At 43.3% G+C, this 21,303-nt stretch overlaps 1 pseudogene; it reads left to right on the top strand.

Moving 5' to 3' along the window:
* Positions 1-15,820: 15,820 nt before the first annotated feature.
* Positions 15,821-15,939, top strand: LOC127368880 (uncharacterized; annotated as a pseudogene).
* The last annotated feature ends 5,364 nt before the right edge of the window (positions 15,940-21,303 follow it).

Here is a 21,303-nt window from a genome sequence, read left to right as displayed (position 1 = left end):
ACCTTTCCCCTCCTTTTCTGTCCGAACTCCTCCACATTTCCACCCCTTCCTGTTCCGTCAGATCTGCCTCCTCTGTCCACCTCTCTGTCCCTCCCGCCCGTCCTGTCTATTTCTTACTTCTTACTGTTTTTTTTTTTTATGTATTGTACGGTGTTCCTCGAGTGCCCAGACCACATTGAACTATATCAACTCAAAATAAGCATAGTTTGTTTTAAACTGTGGAAAACAAGATCTGACATGAATATAAGATTAGATTTATACTTCATTAATCCCCTATTGGAGAAATTCTTCTTTTCACTTTTATTTTTTCCTACATACTCATGCACATGCAGGGCTTGTGGACATGCAAACATGGAGAGAGATGGTGGAGTGATGGACTGCCACGTTAGCAGTGCCCCATGAGCAGTTTCTTGGGGTTAGGTTGCCTTGCACAAGACATTAAGTCTGTAATTAAACAAACGATCACTGAACTCCGGAGAAGGAAAACCCTGGATAAAAGTCAGCGCCTCCCATGGAACATTTTGGACCAATAGTACAGAACTTTATAGACATTGAACTCCCTCAGAGTATAGCGGGGGGCTGAACTGGGGTAAATGCTTGGCTGCAGCCCATCCACGAATGGGGCTGTGGAAGATGCGGAGACTGTCTTTGACTTGGAGGGTACTGGCAGTTAAGGTAGGAAAGAAATGAGGATGGGGCAGTGTTAGGGTAATGATTTTAAAAGCCCTGATCAGGTTGTTAGCCAGCAGTTTGGGGAGGTTTGAGAACCAAAATGAGCAAAAGCGTCCAGAAATATGATTCAGAGCTCCACTTTACTGTAGAAACTCCAAGACATAAAAGGTGATCCCCAACTCACAGACAAAAGACCCGAATTAATCAAACAACAGCTTTAAATACTTCTAGGTCGACCTATATTGCCAATAGCAAAGGTAAAATTACATTGACAGTTAAAGCTATTGAGAACATTAGTAACATCAGTCATTCCATCAAGGTATTAAAATGTACAATAACTCTACAACATCATATTCAGGTTAGAGTAATTTTACTAAGAATGATAGGAAAACAAAACAAAACCAAAAACCCACAAGTTCCCCCCCTTTCCCAAAGTCTCACTTGGTACAGTCCACTTTGCCAACACCTGATGGAGTAAGGAGCATTTATGTGAGCACCATCTTCAACCAGGAAGTGGATCTCGGAAGGAACAAGGATTTGTAATCAAGCAAACAATAATTCAATAAAACAAACACTTGAATGAAAACATACAAAATAAAGTCAATATATTAATCAATTAAAGTGGATCCTAAGTTTAGATGATCAACACACATAACCAAAATCAAACATTCAACTAAACTAATAAGAGTTTTATCAGCTGACTGGTGAGGGAGTGAGTGGTAAATACCGCCATTAATCTCAGGTTAATGTTTATACCTTAACTATCAAAACCAACACTGTGTTTTATGCTTGTCTTTACAGGTAGTGAGCAGGTAACGTGTTAGCATGTACATGTAGGACAGTATGTAGACAATTATTACCAAAGTTATCCTTCAAATATTTGTAAAAGCTGCAATTATGTTCAAAATACTGTATATACACTGAATATTGTATCATTTATATTATTGTATCATCATTTATCTGTCATTTACTACAGGCTAACTAGCAAATGTATTTAGCATTTTTATATTAATAGATGTTACACGGACCACGTTTTCATCCCTTCTAAATGCAGGAAATCAAATAAGTTTTTCATAAAACCTCTGTGAAATAATGTTATTTGTATAAAATCACACTTATTACTGAATTTAATAATGACCCAAACACTTTATTCATGTTTTATTCATATTCCAGGTACACAGAAATATAAATTGTGTGTATGTTACAAGTAACAAAGATATAACTTTTATGTGAGCTGTGCAGATCATGTCCTCCATCAAGGTTTATGGTTTCTAGTATATTGAAGTGTGAGCTGGTAATGGAGCTCTGCAGTCAGTGTTCATCTTCATGAGTCTTCCTTTGGATACCCAGACTGTCCTGATGCTGCAGCTGTCTCTGTCCTCTGATGGGTCCAGGAACACCTGAGCTTCATCAGGTCACCTGTAAAACAAGGCAGATTCAGTGTTACTTGTACTGTATTATATGCTGCCTTACAAGTACAACTAACTACTCAAGGGTGCAACAGCTCATTGTGGCTCACAGTAGTCCTAATTTATAAAATAAACCAAAAGCTCATAAATACAGAACAAGTTCACCCACCAGAGACACTGCTTTATTATTTCGTCACAACATAAGTTACAAACCAAAGGCTCATAAATACAGAACAAGTTCCTGGTGCAAGAACAGACATTTAGCAGTGAGCCTCAGTGTTGTTTATAATACAATAGGAGATGATATGAGTAGGAGATGTTACACTGGACCTGCCCTTATATCGTCAGTACTACCAGTACCGCAGTAACACTAAATATATGGATCAGAAAACTTTTATTAGTCGGTTTGACTCCACAAACAGTCTAGTGAGCATCAAAGTTACACAATATTCCTAAACTAATGAATCCCTGCAGTTTGACTATTTCTCTCTCGCAGTAGCTCTATCGTTAACGCTGGTGCACGTAGATCAAGTTAATTTACATACAGCAGCAGCACACACACACACACACACACACCTGAGCATCATTAACAATAATCACCAGCATCCAAACCACTAACTTACTCACGGTATTTTGTTGGCTTCTGACGAGGCTTTACGGTCACACAGTTTCTGACTGTCCCTCAATATTACAACATAAAGTCTGACAGCAGACTCCGTAATATTAGTCAGTGATATTAGTGGAGCTATAATGCTAACGGAGAGGACCAGACACGTTTAATTAGTCGTGGTTTGACTTCACAAACAGCAGAGAGTCACTACAGCTGCTGTGTGCTTATCAAAGCTACACAATCTGACCAAACTAATTAATTCCTACAGTTTGACTATTTTTCTAACCGCAGCTCTATTGTTAACTCTGGTGCTCATTTATCAAGTGAACTTACATACAGCAGCAACACACACACACACACACACACACTGGAGGGGCTTCAGTAGAAAGACAAAGCTAATGCTCCGTGAGCTAACGGTAGCAGTCAGCAGAAAGTGACACAGTTTGTGATTCTCCCTCAATATTACAGCATAAAGTCCAAAATGCACTTTTCTAATGTTTGTACACACATATTTTGGTGGCCTGCCAACACAGAAACTGTAAAAAAAAAAAAAAAAAAAAACTCCTTTTTAGTGAGCGGGCCATATCAGAAGACCTCAGCTCAAACGCTCCGTTCAGATTTTGCTCCTCTTTGTACGTAACAAGAGGAGCAATTTGCATAGCACCACCTCCCCTCTGACTAACCAGCTCCCTCAGACAAGAGCTGCCTTTGCTGCTGTCTGCCATGTTTGCTGCATGGACCAGCACAGAAGTCTGCATGTCCGCCCATCAGAGGAAGATGCATACTTTATTTTGGATTATTTATTCATTTTTGAAATGTGACTAAAATTTTCCCACAAGGACTGCACTAGCTTTCTCAAAGGAGTACGAGCTCATGGACCGATACGGACCAGCTATCACCCAACTTCATACTTGGAAGCTGTCAGTTTTTCTCTATTTAACCCTTAACAGTTCCTTTAAAAAACTTTATAACCCAGAGTTTAGCAGTCTAAGAGAGGGTTAGGGTAAGGGTTAACTAAGCGAACCCTAAGAGACAAGACTTCCACACACGCACACACACACACACCATTATCCATCATCAAAGACGACACACACTTATATCAGTAGCAAGGCACCCTGGCAGAAAACAGTAAAAAGTGTGAAATTTTGCTGCATGCTTTGAATGGGAAAAAGTAATGCCATGTGGTTTATTAATTAATGTTAATTAATGTTATAAGGAGGAGGAACTGAATTAAATTGGTGGACTAATACAAAGATCTAAAATTTTAAATGGAAAGCTAGTAGACCAAAATGAAATCTTAACATAAAGGAATGCATTAGTTTATGTTAAGATAAACATGGGATCAAAAATTGCGTTTTGAATGGTTTTCAATGCAGCATTTTTCTACCTCAGGAACAAATGTGAGTTTGTGCGTAGCCTAGCCATTTTAGGCTAATTTAAGGAACTAAGACCAGAATTCTAAACAAAATACAAAATGAATAACCTTTGGCAAGTTTGAGCTTCATTCATTGAACACAGCCAAAATAGCATGAAAATAAAAACGGACTGGTAGAAAAATGTACCCAGGAACTCTTAAGGGTTAATGCTGTTTTACAGTTTATTGTGTAGTTAGCCTGCTGGACTTGGCATTAACATGCTGTGCAGCTAATGTGGCTAACACTGTATTCACACAGGCTGGGCCAATGTCAGACTCTCTGTTGTAATATGAAGGACAGACAGAAGCTGTGTGACCGTTCAGCCTTGTGAGAAGCTAAAAATACCAGGAGTAGTAGGTTGGAGGCTGGTGGTTGTTTTCCATGATGCTTCTTGTGTAACTTTCTAAGGACATGCTAATTTTATGTCAGCTAGCGCTAGCTTTATTGTTTTTACGAAGCTGTTTTCCCGAGCCGCTCAGGTGTGTGTGTGTGTGTGTGTGCTGATGTATGTAAATTAACTTGATCTACGTGCACCAGCGTTAACGATAGAGCTACTGCGAGAGAGAAATAGTCAAACTGCAGGGATTCATTAGTTTAGGAATATTGTGTAACTTTGATGCTCACTAGACTGTTTGTGGAGTCAAACCGACTAATAAAAGTTTTCTGATCCATATATTTAGTGTTACTGCGGTACTGGTAGTACTGACGATATAAGGGCAGGTCCAGTGTAACATCTCCTACTCATATCATCTCCTATTGTATTATAAACAACACTGAGGCTCACTGCTAAATGTCTGTTCTTGCACCAGGAACTTGTTCTGTATTTATGAGCCTTTGGTTTGTAACTTATGTTGTGACGAAATAATAAAGCAGTGTCTCTGGTGGGTGAACTTGTTCTGTATTTATGAGCTTTTGGTTTATTTTATAAATTAGGACTACTGTGAGCCACAATGAGCTGTTGCACCCTTGAGTAGTTAGTTGTACTTGTAAGGCAGCATATAATACAGTACAAGTAACACTGAATCTGCCTTGTTTTACAGGTGACCTGATGAAGCTCAGGTGTTCCTGGACCCATCAGAGGACAGAGACAGCTGCAGCATCAGGACAGTCTGGGTATCCAAAGGAAGACTCATGAAGATGAACACTGACTGCAGAGCTCCATTACCAGCTCACACTTCAATATACTAGAAACCATAAACCTTGATGGAGGACATGATCTGCACAGCTCACATAAAAGTTATATCTTTGTTACTTGTAACATACACACAATTTATATTTCTGTGTAACTGGAATATGAATAAAACATTTACTTTTCCTTTCTTATACGCAACTCCTCAGATGACAGGGAGGAGCTGAAATCAGGTCGGTCATCCAGAATGTGCTGTTCATTATCAGAGCTTGTCATCTTGATCATTGAAGCCATGTCCTCGTCAATAAGGTTTTTATCAGATTTTTTCTTAGCCATTTCCAGAGCTTTTAGTCTTAATTGTCTTGTCTCAAAGCCAGTGATCTTGTCTGGGAGAGCCACATAAAACTTTTCTGCTGTGCTGGCATTGTGGCACATGGCTTTTGCCACCCGTTTCCTCTCCTTTTCAGTGAGGTGTCGGTTGGCCTAGAAACCCAAACAATTAAGAGAGACACTACCCTGTCCTGCTTGTCCCTAATCCCGATCATTACTCGTTTTTTCCTATCAGCCCATATAGAGCTGAAAAAAACAGGAACACGTCTTGTACTTCTCAAGGAAATCCCGACGGGCCCTCAAACAGATATGCTCACGCCCTACCCTCGAAGACAACCCTGAGCTGCTCCTTCAGGGAGTCACAAGCCCTCTGATTTACAGTGCCACCACAGTTTCCTTTGGCATACTAGAGCTCGAGAAGGCGCTGGAGGCGAAACACCACCCTCTTCGCCAACCACGCCTTCTTTTTGCAATAATTTAAATAAAAACCCTTTATCCGTTCCTTTGCTACCTCCCACCAATCTATCACTCCAGAACACATTGGCCTGAGTCCTAAAAGGCCTCTAAAGAACACTTGAAAATACTTTTTAAATGAATCCTCTTCTAAAACACTGATATTCAGTCGCCAGATACCTGGCCCAAAGACAGGCGCACATGAGCGCACTTCAAACAACAGTCCATCATGATCTGAAAAGAAAACAGGGAGCAGTTTACCTACCACCAAACTAAAAGACTTTGTAAAAAAAAACATAATCCAAGCAGCTGACTGATCCCTGTGAGTTGTGCCATGTGGGACCATCAACAATTGGCCTTACCCACTTCCCCCCGTCTACCAGGTTATGTCTGGAGAGCCTGTAAATATAAAAATCACTGGCATCTAGCCCCTTACCCAATTCAACATTAAAATCACCCCCCATCATCTTCTATCTATCTTCATCTATCTATCTATCTAAAATGACAGGATAAATGTGGTAAACTTGAATATCTTACCATGGCTGTTATATGTGTTCTTATCTCTGCCTGTAGATATACCAAAAGACCAATTCCTCAAATGGGATATGTGCTATCTATCTATCTATCTATCTATCTATCTATCACAATTACCTGCCTATTGGTGGCAAGATGAGGCTCCAGCAGCCCAAACATCTCTTGCCTTCCAGCTGAAGTATGTGGGCCATAAGTTGCGAATACCCTCAGCTTACTGGCACCCCATGTAATATCACAACCCATTATCCTCCCCTGAACTATAACAAAAACATCCTCAACTGTGATTTCCCTCACACCAAACAAAATCCCAACCCCAGTAGAATGGACCCCCCCACACACCACTTCTGCAAAAGTCTTCCTGCAGCTGGGAGAGCTCCGGTACAGGTGATCCAGTCCACCAGATCCATGACAGGCCTTAGGTGTAGAACAATTCCTGGCCTCATGACCAGACAGGGACAGGGGGTCCGCAGTAATGGCAGCAGACCCCAGTGCAATTTGCCTCTGTATGGCCTGACTACCTGCACTTACGACAAAAGGCTGGTTGCCATGCGTAATACAGATAGCCACGATCCCTGCCAAGGCTGAAAGAGGCAGGTGGATGCTTGGGCCACTAGGCCCATCCGGGTCCGCGTTGAGCAGAACTTGAAACTGGCGCCTTCCAGTCCAGAACTCCAAAGGATCATTTATATATCGAGCTGCTGTCGCCACCTCTCCATACTTCCCCAAAAAGGGTGCCAGTGCATGATCAGACACAAAGGGATTGAACATATGTACTGTGATTGTCCTGAAATTGGGTCTGTCCAAATTAAAAATCTGGGAACCAGCCAAAGCACCAAGCCCAGACTCTCCTACAAGCCTCAACCGCTCATGTGAAGTCATCTTCATTCCTCATGGTGACGTCAAACGGCCTCTCTTGCTGATTCCACTGAATGCACAATACCTCGCCCACCTTCAGATGAAGCAGTCCCATGATGACAATCTTGCAAAACAGAGCTCTGGATGACACCTGCTCTTCTGATGATGTTTTCCCTGCCCCTTGACTGTCAAATTTGATCCCAAGTATCTTTTGGTCAGTCTAGGTCACTGTCAGAGGTAGTCCTGTCATCTCAGTCACCGTCCACAGTCCATAAAAGTGGGCTTGGGCTTCTGTTCAACTTTGACCCAGAGGCCTGTGGAGCAAGCAAGTTAGCTGCTAAATTGTCTCAAAATGTCAAATAAAAGTCCAAAGGAAGCTCATCTTGTCCTGGGGACTTGTTCGTCTTAAAACTTTTAATACATTTATTTAACTCGAACATGGTAAAATCTTGGATAAAAAGCACACTGTCATCTATTACATGTTCTATATATTTTAGCGTTTCAGTTATGGTGTCTTTTTTGACCAATTTCTTACTGTATAGTTCTTTATAGAAGCTTCAATTGTTTCCTTTATTTCCTCAGTTGTATCAGCTGTGCACCCACTTTCTGTTTTTAGTTTCAAGGTGGCTCCTCCTTTATTTACTATTTTCTTAAAGAAATATCTTGTGCACTTCTCCCCTTCCTCTATTTCCTTTTCCTTGCTTTTAATTTCTGCTAAAACTGACATCTCTGTTTTCGCTTGAGCTATCTCTTCGTTAAAATCCATCCGATGTTGGTTCAGTTTAAAATATCGCTGGAGTCGTTTTTGCAGCCCCAACATGAGTCTGTTGTCTCTATCTTTTTTTCTCTTGCCTGCCTAAAGAAAGTCTGGGTCCTTCCCTTCACCATTTCCCACCAGTGCGCACGTATCGTAGAGGTTTTGAAGGGTCTGCCACTCTTGGTACTGCTGCCTATACTGGCTAACTAACTCCCTATCTTCTAAGAGGGAGCAGTTTAATTTTCACAGACGACATCCTGATGTCACACCAGACAGGAGTGAAAGGGTGCAGGAGAGCATTACGTGATTGGAAAAGAAAACGGGTTAATCTAAGCATGGGTCAGTGGGCAATCCCATGATAATATATACCGTATTTTCCGGACTATAAATCGCTCCGGAGTATAAGTCGCATCAGGCAAAAAATGCCTTATGAAGAGGAAAAAAACACATATAAGTCGCACCGGACTATAAGTCGCATTTATTTAGAAATGTATTTCACAAAATCCATGACCAAGAACAAATAGAGACTATGTAACTGGACACATAGAGGCCCAAAAGATTGAGAATTCTACCGGGAATGTTAATGAGGACGAAGGAGTGAAATGAGGTGAGCTGGGCGATATGAAGGCGGCCAATTTGCAAAAGATTCACTGGACAAAAATGCTGATGTGGTACATGAAAATTTAGCTAAAAATGTGGAGAATGCAATGCAATCAAGCATTTTGGGCGATGTCTAGGCAAACGCCGGCAGCAGAGCAAATACTCGGGAGGCTACCTTATTTAGAAATTTATTTTGCAGCATCCTAGACCAAGAACAGACATTCAATCAGGAAATGCAAGTTAAACACCATAGCACATAGAAATTAACATAATACGCCACCGAGTCCAACAGGCAAGTTACCGGTAGCAAGTTCACCATCCATTAAATTCTTCGTCCTCCGTGTCGCTTCTGAACATAGTTGTATATATAACGGCTCTGGTTGTCACAAACCTAGAGCGCCTTCTTGCGGCTGTGGACAGTAATGTTTAGGCTACTCCTCGTTTCATGTCGGAATTATTATTCAAAAAGATGTTAAATCTCATATATAAGTCGCACCTGACTATAAGTCTCAGGACCAGCCAAACTATGAAAAAAAGTGCGACTTATAGTCCGGTAAATACGGTAGTCTATACGAAAGGCTCTAGTGCCGTCACCACTGAACCAGGTAAAGCCCTCCTCTCTGGGATGCATGATTTTAAAACAGTCAAGAAATTTAAAATCCCTACATATGCCTTGAAATAAAACCGATGTTTTGTCTAGTTTAAAATCTTCCCCTGTTCTTTTCCTATCATTTCTGTTTAAAATACAATTAAAATCCCCTCCTACAACTAAAGGTGCCCTACCTAGCATGTGGGACTGCAAGTCTTCTAAAAAAGGTCATACCTGTCTTTTTTTTTTTTTTCAACAATTTTTATTTAGTTTTCAATGTTAACAATACTGTGCAAGACAATCTCCTCAGAAGTAAGGAGTACAAAAGAAAAACAAACAAAAAGAACAGAGCAATTGTGTAGTTATGTAGGAAGTGTTGAGGTCACCGTATTAATCACGTCTTCCTTTATATGTCAACCATTTCCCCCAACTTTTAATAAAGAGATCTTTCATTTTTAACTTATATGTGAGATGTTGGTCCGTGTATGTTTTGGTCATTGGATTTTCCTTTCAGAAACGGGTATTAAAGAACAGAATACGAGTGGTTATTTGATTTTCGTTTTAAAATACAAAAATGAAAATTGAAATACAAGGCGTTTTTCTTTTTCATGGTCAATAAGGGATGAGCGAAATAAAAAAAAATTCAATTTCCATTTTCCAAAAGGCCTGTTTTTTCATATTCTGAGACCGGATGTTGTCATTAACAGGACGGTGCTGTTTAGAGTGTACAAGTATTCTCAGCATTATGGTAAATGCGGAGAAACTGCGTATTTACTTCCGGTTTTCAAAATAAAGGTATTTAGAACAGTAAGCTATAATTCAAATATAGGGCATATATGTTCACCAACGTTATCATTGTTTGGCCCATCATCCCTTTTACAATAGTACAAAGGTTCCCTCTTTGTCTTTTATTTCCTTTTGGCAAATTTGATTGCATTAGACATCAGTATTTCTACTCCTCTTTTCCGACTATTGGAGTGTGAGCTATAAAAGGTGTTTTTGAATCCAAATTTCTTTAATTTCTCATGTTCTGCTTTTGATAAATGACTTTCTTGTAAGAATTTTATCAGTGCCTTTTCTTTGTTAAGTTTCGTCATAATTTTATTTCTCTTGACTTGGTTTCCTAAGACATTGACATTCAAAGAAAGCAACTTAATTTCTTCTTGTTTTGGTGTCCATAAACCATCTTAGTTGTGTTAACTTTGTGAAGATTCATCCACAGGCTCTTAGTTGAACGTTCAGGAACAATTAACATTTTAAAAAACTGTTTAGTACTTATTTGAACTATATACATAAACAATGACCTCCATAAAGAGATGTCAACTATCCTCCTCTTATGCTGACCCTCTTTTTGTTTTGAGGGGGAAAAGCCTTGCCCCCTTCCAGTAATGAGATTTAATCCATGCAGGATTAATATACCCATACCAGTCCTTACAGCTGCATTTCAGTCCCTCTTAAGCCAACAGCGCATTTATCTATAACCCATCAAAGCAAACTATATTCCCAGCTGAACTTTACCTTCCCTTAGCAAGTTATGTCATTCTCGTGTTCATTTTAACTCAGGTCCTTAGTGATACAGGTACTAATCCTGTCCTTGTTTCCCCTCAGTTGAAAATCCTGCAGTGGTGGTTTATCGCAGAGCTATACTTAAGAAGGATATCTCATTTGGTGAGTTGGAGGGGAAGACTCTGGACTCCTCCACAGTTGGTCTGTCTGAGGAGTTCTCAGCTCTTCCCCTCTTCTGTGAGACTCCAGGAGACTCTGAGGACAATTCTGAGATTGTTCTTTTGGGCTGGTGAGTATTGGGGAAGAAAGCATACTTGCTATCATCTTTGTGTTCTGTGCTGCTTTCTGCCTGCATTGCCCTGCCCTCCTCACAACTCTCCTCTTGTGTTGCAATTGCAGGCCCCTCCCCCACTCCCGCCTCTCCTGAATCCTGTGCTTCAGTCACAGGATTTGGAGGGAAATTTGAATTGTCAGGCCAAGTATCCTCAGTTCGCTCTCTAACTGCTACTTTTTCATCACCATTTTGACAATTTTCGGCTTGTTTTCCTGCCTTCAGTTTGTTGGCAAAAGACTTTGGGCAATCTCTGAAAATGTGGTTTGTTTCTCCACAGAGATTGCATTTTCTGCCATTGGTGCATTCTTCAAAAGTATGTCCAATTTCTCTACATTTTCCACAGACTATCTGCTGACACGCTTCTGCCAGGTGCCCATTCTCACCACACTTGCGGCAGAGTTTGGGCTATCCCTGGTAGTGAATGTAGCCTCTGTTATTTCCCAGGACTAGCACAGACGGCAGATGTTTCAGGCCCTGGAAGCCTTGAGGGTCCTGCCATTGCTGGATGGAGACCATCCAGGCACAGTTCCAGATGCCGTCCTCATCTCTCACTTTGGTAGCCTGTCCTTTAACAGTGCAGTATCTACCCAGCCATATACAAGACATAGACATATATACATGTTGTCCGCATTTACCATCTCATTAAACATTCTGACAATGACCGTTTTAGCGGCGTTATCAATCAGCTTCTCCTTATTCAATGCGGAGAACTGGGCTTTGCAATTTTCAATTTTTACCAACACAAAAAGCGATTGCAGTCTTAGCCAAAAGGCCGAGAAGCGTAGCATCTGATAAGAACAGATTTTTTTTGTTTATTTTGAAAATGTTTTATTGACACTCATTTCCATCATGTTTCATAAGAAATTCACACTTTTAAAACTTACAAGTTTCCTTTAAAAAGAAAACAACAAATCGATCGCAATCTGTAAAACTAAATTAAAATATTTAACGCAATTGTTTAAAATTGTTTTGTGTAAAATTGTTTTTACAGTTAATAGTTGCAAAGGGGGGGGGGGACTATTCATCACAGACATAATGCCTGGTGGCGGTGTGTGAGCTTGTGAATGCGAGGACGCAAAGGACGCTGAACTCATGAAGTTAGTATCAACTTGAAACCAAGGAGGATTCTTTAAAATTAATTAATTACATAATTACCCTTAAATTGTTAAAGAAGAAGAATCGGTACAGGAAAAATTCTGATGCTGAGAAAGTCGAAAAAACAGACACCAACTGTCTCATCCTGGGAGAACCGGAATGGAGGCAGACAGTGAGTGTGGAAATCAACTCGAGTTAACGGTATTAATCCGCTCAATAATAAGAGAAGAAATAAATGAAGCATTTGATAAACTGCAACCTCAACTGGATTGCTTAAAAGTGGGGCTGAAGGACTGTAAGGACAAACTGGTCGATGTGGAGCTGGCGCTTTCTAGCACACAAATGAGGATGAATGAAATGGAGAAAGTGTGTAACACGCTCCAAAAAGAAAACAAAGAACTGAGAAAAAACTGATGAAGGTTGGAAAATTTCAGCCGTAAATGTAATATCAGAGTAATTGGCCTTGACAAAGATGTTGAAAAACGATGTCCTCCAGAATTCATGGCATTGTTCTTTAAAGAGGTATTCAAAGATAACAATCTTGTCAGCCTGAAGTGGACATTGCGCACAGAGTGGGGCCTGTAACGAAATCTGGTTCAAGACCGATGATCGTCAGAATGCAGAGATACTTCATACTTTACCAAGAAAGAGAGAGTACTGCATTTCAGGGGAAAGAAAGTGAAAATCTTCCCGGATTTAGAAGCTGAGGTGTCCAAAAGAAGAGCAAAGTTCAGAATCTCAGGATGGAATGATGTCAAGCAGAAGTAAAACATGGTCTGAAACCTCCAGCAACACTCATCGTGACTTTTAAAGGAGAGACAAAATATTTCCAAGATCCGTGAACAGCGGACACTTTCTTCAACCAAACTATTAAACAGACACTGTCAGCAGGTTAAAGAGAGGAGAGGAGATGTTTAACGAGTGAACTGTGAAGGACCCCTAAAAGATCGGGTGGTAAGACATGAAAATATACTCCATGAGGAAAATGGACTTAACAGAACATTATAGTCTTCTTCAAACTGATAAAGAATGCATATATAAGGACATGATCGTTATGGTTTGAGCCAGGCACTAAAGAAATAACTATTTAAGAAATAAATTATGGAAGTGGCCTGAGAAAAGGGAAATGTGTTTACACTAATGTATTTAGAAATATATAGGATACTTTTCATTTTAAAAACAGACTGGCCTGATTTTGTTTTTCCTTGTGGTATGTGAATGATAATGGGAACCAAACCTCATTTGTGTTGGATGTGGGCCAAAAAAAAGTAGGCCTGGTAATAAGTTGTGTTTTTCAGTGTTGTACCAAAGAATGAATTCTGCTACTGGTTATAGAAAGCAACTCTAAAAATATTTAATTTAATGTGAAACAGGTTCAGAGTTGCTGAGTTAATGAAAGGAAAAAAAGAGATCAGCTTGCTTAGTATTGCACAGATAGAGTGGCAATACTACAAATAATGAGTGAATTTGTGTATATGAGTGTATGTATGTGTATATGTTTAAATGTTGCTGTTAACCGTAATTTATGTTGCTCCGAGATTGAGTTTAGCAAAATGAACAGGAAGAAAAAAAGATAATTGGTAAATGTTACATAAACTGCCCAAGAAAGGTCTTAAAATTGCCCATATAAACATATGTAGTATTAGGAATAAATTAACTGAAGTAGAAGATGTGCTATTATTAAATAATCTTCATATATCGGCTGTATCCAAGACACATTTAGACTCTACATTTGAGGATACATCACTGATGACACATGTGTGGAGGTGGGTGTGGTTTGCACTAAGCTGCAGGAGAGAGAGGTGTGGGGAAGGCTTGTGAGAGCAGCACCAGGTGAGTTGATTACCTCAGCTGCTAATCATTGTCTAATCACTCTACCTTAATCTTGCAGTAGTGTGACTTGGGGCTGGAGATGCTACTGAGAGCAAGATCCTGAGAGAAACGAGTGTGATTGCGTGTTGTCTGCGTTGGCAACGCAGCGAGAAATAAAGTTACGTGAACTAAACTGTCCGGCCTGAGAGTTTGCGTGCTGCCAGTACCCACGGTAGTAGCGAGCCCTTCTACAACATGGATATAATGTTTTCAGAAAAGATTTCTATGTGCAAAGTCACATACCTGTTAAAGTTAGGCAGAATGGTCACCAGAAACTGAAGTACTCTGGCTGCAAGTTAGTTTGAAACATCTAAAGCCAATATTACAGTTTTTCCTCAGTCGCTTTGGTACATTTCTCGAATCATCCTCGACATTTGTAAAACAGTAAGTGCATTTCTCAAAACAATTCGTACAAATAGCAAAACACCATGGATTAAAAAAAAAGTAAATATCCGTGTCAATGAACATGTCAGTGCCATCAGAATGACAAGTCCTTGTGTCATTGTGTACAGATAAGACAGTCAAATTGCTTAGTCATGTTGTCAATATAACAGTGTACTCTGAAGGGATATTCTGATGTAAACTATAGCTAAAGTTTTGATGACAATTATTGTAAATTGTAGGTTACACCTTAGTGTATGTGGGAGTTTGATTGCAAGAGACTGGACAAGATTCACATTTAAGTTTTTACTGTTTGTACTGTAATTTGTTGACAGACCATGTCATTGTGATACAGAAAGGAAAAGAGACCACTGCATGAAGAAATGTGAACATAGGACAATCTCCTTAGGGAAAACTGTACATGCAGTGCTGTAGGAATTACAGTGCAGTCTTCCTACACCTCCTGATGTTCCTGTCTGTTGGGCCACAAATTCTCATCCACATCACAACGAATATCTTCTCTTGCGATGCAGCATGGAAAGAGAGTTTCTTTTCTTTTAGAGTGTCTTATCCAGCCTCTGCAGGCATCTGCTGTGATGTCATCACACGCTGCATCCACGGCAGCCAGAAGGGTCATCTGTGTATGTGGCTGGCGATCATATACTTTCCATCTCCATGCTGAGAAAAATTCCTCAATGGGATTAAGGAATGGAGAGTAGGGTGAGAGGAACTCCATCAGCATCCTGTTGTGGGCCGCAAACCATTGCCTGATGATGTTGGAGTGATGGAAACTGACATTGTCCCAAACGATCACATACTTTGGCAGGTCATCTCCAATCTGATCCCTCTCTTCTTCAGGGATGAGATCCCTGTAGAGAGTGTCTAAAAAGGTGACAAGACTCTCTATATTGTATGGCCCAATAATGTGAATATGCGTTAGCACACCATTCTCAGAGATAGCAGCACCATGGTTATGTTCCCGCCCTGTTGGCCTGGCACATCAACTGTAGCTCTGTGGCCGATGATATTTCGACCACGCCTTCTGCGTTTTGTTAGGTTGAAGCCAGCCTCATCCATGTAGATGAAGCTGTGCGGTGGTTCACTTGCTTCCAGTTCCATTATACGCTATATCCAGAAGTGGTTATCCCTTATTAAAAGGGAGGAGCCATGGGCGGAGTTGCAGAGCAGCTGCCTTTGTCATGCACAGGGAAAACCATCTCACCACGGCAAGGGACAGCTGTCCCAGGAGGTGGCGTCGGACAGCATGGGCCCAGAGGTCATTGCTTCTCGGCCTTTTGGTTAAGAGCAAGTGTAGTATCTGTTCTTATCAGTTGAACAAACCAAAAGATACCTCTACATATTTGACTCCACAAAAAAGCTATGAACAAGACACCAATAAACAAACAGTGCTAAGCATGGAATTGGAAACTTACACAAAACAGTAATGCCAGGCATCCTCACATCAATCAAATTGAGATACAAACATGAATCAATGTCCATAGCAAAAAACATTAAAGAAATAAAACATAACATTACTATCTACCTACCTGACACAGTCCCCCCACACACACCTTTCCACCTTTCCAAGACGGCGTGTTTCCCCCACTTACGGATGTCCCTTTCTCTTCTCCCTTTGACCTCCATTTCCACCCTCCTTACCACCCCTTCCACGCTGCTTTCCCTGTTGCTTTTTGTCAGTTCCAGCCTAGCCAACCACAAAAACCTCTTGGTCAGGCTAACTATTTCCCACATGGAGGAAACCACCTTCCCTGGCCCTGACCCTAACCCTCTTTCAACCTTACCCCATGTCAGAATGTACCCCGGGACCATCTGCCCTACCCATTGTCCCACTTTACCCCATACAGCCTCTGCAAAAGGACAGTCCCACATGACATGCCTAACCGTCTCCTCCCCTGAACAACCGCTCCTAGGACACACAGGGGACCTTGCCAACCCATGCCGATGCATCGTTTCGCGCACTGGCAGGCACCCATGGAGACACAACCAATTCAAGTCTTTGAGTCTATTTTCCAGACCCTTTGGTTGGATCCCCCTCCACGTGCTTGCGGGGGTTCCGACCACTGGAGGCGCAACCACTCCCTGGCTAACCATTTTGTAGAGGGCCCTGTGGTTTATTCTAACAGCTGATTCAGTAGCCTCTGAATGAGCCTTCAGCCACCCTGCTGCATGATGGTAATGCCAAGGCTGCTGCTCCACCCGGGGCGCTAGATTACTCCAGACCATCAACCCCCTAGCCTGGTAAACAAAATAAAGCCTCAGAAAATAGCCTGAGGGGTGCACAACTGGGGCAGATAATTCCCTGCACAAAAATGAAACAAATATGCAGTCCAACTTCAGCGGGAGGTGTGGCACATCTCTCCCCCCTACTTCAACCCCAGCCAACATGCGAGGCCTAGCCACATACTGGTATCTCCCACCCCATAGGAAACCGAAAACAAGGCGTGTAAGAGGCCTCCTCATACTGACTGGCATTGGTTATATGTAGGCCAAATATAGCAGAGAAGGCAGGATGTCTACCTTCAGGACAAGTACCCTCCCTATAAGGGTGAGGCGCCTGCTCTTCCAGAGCGTCAGCTTTCTCTGGACTGCCGCAATACGCACAGTCCAATTGGCCGTGGCATTATGGACTGACTCAAAACTAACCCCAAGTAAAGTCATCGGTCCCCTGCACAACGACAATCCCCCAGGAACTACTGTCCTTTCTTTCCAGCAACCAAAAAACTTAACCGACGATTTAGAACAATTAAGTTTAGCTCCTGACACCCGACCAAAATCCTGGAAAATCTCCAAGGATCGGACCAAGCAAGCGTCACTGTCTAACAGCAGCGTGGTGTCGTCTGCGTACTGGGACAGCTTGACCCGTAAACCTCCACTACCAGGAACCAGGAAACCTTTCACTCCTTGATCGGCCCGAATGGCTGCAGCGAGGGGCTCCATGTACAGTATGTAGAGCAGTGGCGAGAGCGGGCACCCCTGTCTCACTCCTGAGTGCAACCTAAAAAAATCCCCTATGTGGCCATTAACTGACACCCGGCTACCAACACCAGTATATAATAAACGCACCCACCCAACAAAAACCCGACTGAAACCTAGCCTCTCCAAAACCCTGTACATGAAACCCCAGTGCACCCTATCAAAGGCCTTTGCCTGGTCGAGACCAACCACCATCAGGGGCAGGTGCCTGTCCTCCACCCAAGCAACAGCATCCCTTATGAGTTGGAGATTCCATCTCAAGGAGCGCCCCGCTACCCCGCACATCTGGTCCACGTGGACCACGTGTGGGAGTGTTGTGCCTAAACGGTCCGCTAAGACCCTTTGCCAGGAGTTTGTAATCTACACACAGCATGGTCAGTGGCCGCCAGTTTCTTAAGTCCGTATGTTCCCCTTTTTTGAACAGGAGGGAGATAACTCCAGTGGCCAAAGACCCTCCCATTGTGCCAGTGCAGAGTATTGCCGACAACACCTCTAACACTACCGGCCCAAGTATGTCCCAAAACTTGAGATAGAACTCAACCGACAGCCCGTCGATGCCAGGCACTTTCCGCTTGCTCATTCTACGAAGGGCACCCTCTAACTCTCCAAGGGTGAGTGGGGCTTCTAAAGCCTGGGCTATGTCTGCCGGCACCCGCTGGGTAAGTAAATCCAGAAAAACAATCCCTCCCCCACCATCTATCTCTTTCTCCATGAAAATTTCGCGGTAATAATCCGTGGCAACACGCACCATCTCTCCAGCATCTGACACTACCTTGTCCTGCTTGTCCTTAATCCCGGTCATGACTCGCTTTTTCCTTTCTGCCCGTATGGAGTTGAAAAAAACAGAGGAACAAGTCTCATTCTTCTCGAGGAAATCACGGCGTGCCCTATACAGATATGCCTGTGCCCTCCCCTCGTAGACTACCCTGAGCTGTTCCTTCAGGGAGTGACAAGCCCTCTGATTTATCATGCCACCACAGTTTCCTTTCGCATACTCAAGCTCAAGTAGGCGCTGGAGGCGCAGCACCCCCCTCTTCGCCAACCATGCCTTCTTTTTACAGTAACTTAAACAAAACCCCTTTATTCGTTCCTTGGCAACCTCCCACCACTCAATCACCCCAGAACACATTGGTCTGAGTCCAAGAAGACCCCTGAAAAACCCCTGAAAAAACTGAAAAAACGAGTCCTCTTCTAAGATACTATTATTCAGTCGTCAGAAACCTGGCCCAAAGACAGGCGCACATGAGCGCACCTCAAAAAACAGGCCATCATGATCAGAAAAGAAAACTGGGAGCAGTCTCCCTGCCATCAAACTGAAGGACTTTGTGAAAAAAATATAATCCAAACGGCTGGCTGAACCCCGCGAGTTGTGCCATGTGGGACCTCCAACCATTGTCCTTACCAACTTCCCCCCATCTACCAGGCTGTGTCTGGACATAAGCCCGGAAATAAAAGTGTCGCTGGCATCAAGCCCCTTGCCCAATTCTACATTAAAATCTCCCCCCACAATTACCTGCCTATTTGTTGCAAGATGGGGCTCCAGCAGCCCAAACATCTCTTGCCTGCCGGCAGAAGTGTGTGAACCATAAATTGCAAAAACCCTCATTTTGTTTGCACCCCATGCAACATCGCAGCCCACCATCCTCCCCTGAACCACAACGAAAACCTCCTCAACCACAATCTCCCTCAGCCCAAACAAGATCCCGACCCCTGTGGAATGGACCCCCCCCCCACACACACCAAACTGAGTTCCCATTTGTCCATTCCCTCGTAAAAATCCCAACATCCCCCTTGTCTCTTAAGTGGACCTCTTGCAAAAAACAAACTGAAACATGCAGAGACTTTACAAAATCAAAAACAACTCTTCTTTTAATTGAGTCTCTTAGCCCTCTCACATTAATGGTAAGAACCTTACAAGAAGACATTAAACAAAGATAGAGGTCTTTACAAACTCGGAAGAAACCCTACTGTGAGTAGGGGTCCTCGCTGTCCATCTGCTCAGCCCAGGAAAAAGGCATGTGGTTTGGTGATGTTAAAGGCCTGCTGGGCCCCTCAAAAGCATTGTCCGTTTCTGGGGTTGACAACATGAGCAGGCCTGGTGACAGGTCAAACTCTAACCCCTTGCCCGCAGGAAGCAGTTCGTCCGAGATCCCCCTCATCTGATCCAACACAGTATTCACCAACTCCTGCCCTACATCTTCCAACCCCTGTCCCTGTAACCCTCCTACTACTACTGCTGCAGCTGTATCCTCCTCTGGCCTTTTTTCTTTTTGCTCTACCTCAGACCCCACACCCTCTTCTATCCTTTCATCTTGGGGCAGCCCCGTCTTTCCTTTCCCCTCACCCTTTGCCTTTTTGCTAGGCCCCACACTGCTTTGACCACTATTGGATGAGTTCTCAGCTTAAAAAACCTGTGAGCCCCTCCGTGCCCCGTCCTTGGGCTTCGAAGAGAATACACCGCGAGCAAGGATAGGGAAACTGCCCTCTGTGCTGACAAGGGGGGCCTGGACATCTCTGCCCTGTCCCACATCGCTGCGTTCCCCCCTTTCCTCAGCCGTAAAGCCTGCTGGATTGCCTTCTTTCCCTGGTTCCTTGTTTGCAGAAAGACCCCCGGGGAGTTTGGCCACTTCCGCAAAGGTCCTCCTGCGGCTGGGACAGCCCCGGTACAAGTGGTCCAGCCCACCACATCCGTGACAGACTTTAGGTGAGACGCAATTTTTGGCCTCATGACCTCCCTGTCCACAGGAGTGGCAGCAGACCCCTGTGCAGCCTGCCTCTGTATGACCCGACTGCCTGCACTTGCGGCAAAAAGCCGGTTGCCGCAGGTAATAAAGGTAGCCCCGATCCCCACCAAGGCTAAAAGTGGCTGGTGGATGCTTCAGGCCACCAGGCCCATCCGGGTCTGAGTTGAGGAGTACTTGAAACTGGCGCCTTCCAGTCCAGAAACCCAAAGGATCATTAACATACCGTGCCGCAGACACCACCTCTCCATATTTCCCCAAGAAAGATGACAGACCCTGATCCGACACGAAGTGGTTGAACATGTGTACTGTTATGATCCTGAAATTGGGTCGGTCCAAATTCAAAATCTTGAAACCAGCCAGAGCACCAAGCCCAGAATCTCTCCTACACGCCTCAGCCACCCGTGTGAAGACATCCACACTCCTCATGGTGACGTCAAAAGCCCTCTCCTGCTGGTTCCACTGGATGCACATGACGTCGTCTACCTTCAGATGAAGCTGTCCCATGATGACACTCCTGCAGAAGAAAGCTCTGGAAGAAGCTTGCTCATCTGAAGATGCTACCTGAAAGCGTAGAGTGAACCTCAGCCCAACCTTGGGAATTGACTGGTCCATGGGAGCCGTGGAACCCGTAGCAACCATTTCACCGTCACGTATCCTTTCCTTTGTCGTTCTCGATAACCGCCGTCAATCCCGGTACCTGTCTTCGTACTTGATCTTAGCCAAAAGGCCGAGAAGCGATGACCTCTGGGCCCATGCTGCCCGAGGCCACCTCCTGGGACAGCTGTCCCCTGCCGTGGTGAGATGGTTTTCCCTGTGCATGACAAAGGCAGCTGCTCTGCAACTCCGCCCATGGCTCCTCCCTTTTAACAAGGGATAACCAAATTGGGGAGGCCAGCTTCCCCCACCGTCAGAACAGGTACGTTAGCTGGAGTCTCCAGTCAGTTCCCCCGTGACCGAGGCACTGGCTCAGATCAGGAGCCGGTCCGCGGGAGCTGCTCGCTGCTCCCTGCTCCTCGTGCTTGGG

This window comes from Dicentrarchus labrax, unplaced genomic scaffold (assembly GCF_905237075.1).
Source record: "Dicentrarchus labrax unplaced genomic scaffold, dlabrax2021, whole genome shotgun sequence".
Lineage (NCBI taxonomy): Eukaryota > Metazoa > Chordata > Actinopteri > Moronidae > Dicentrarchus > Dicentrarchus labrax.
The sequence above is the reverse complement of the archived record's forward strand: the minus strand, read 5'-3'. Positions and strand labels throughout refer to the sequence as shown.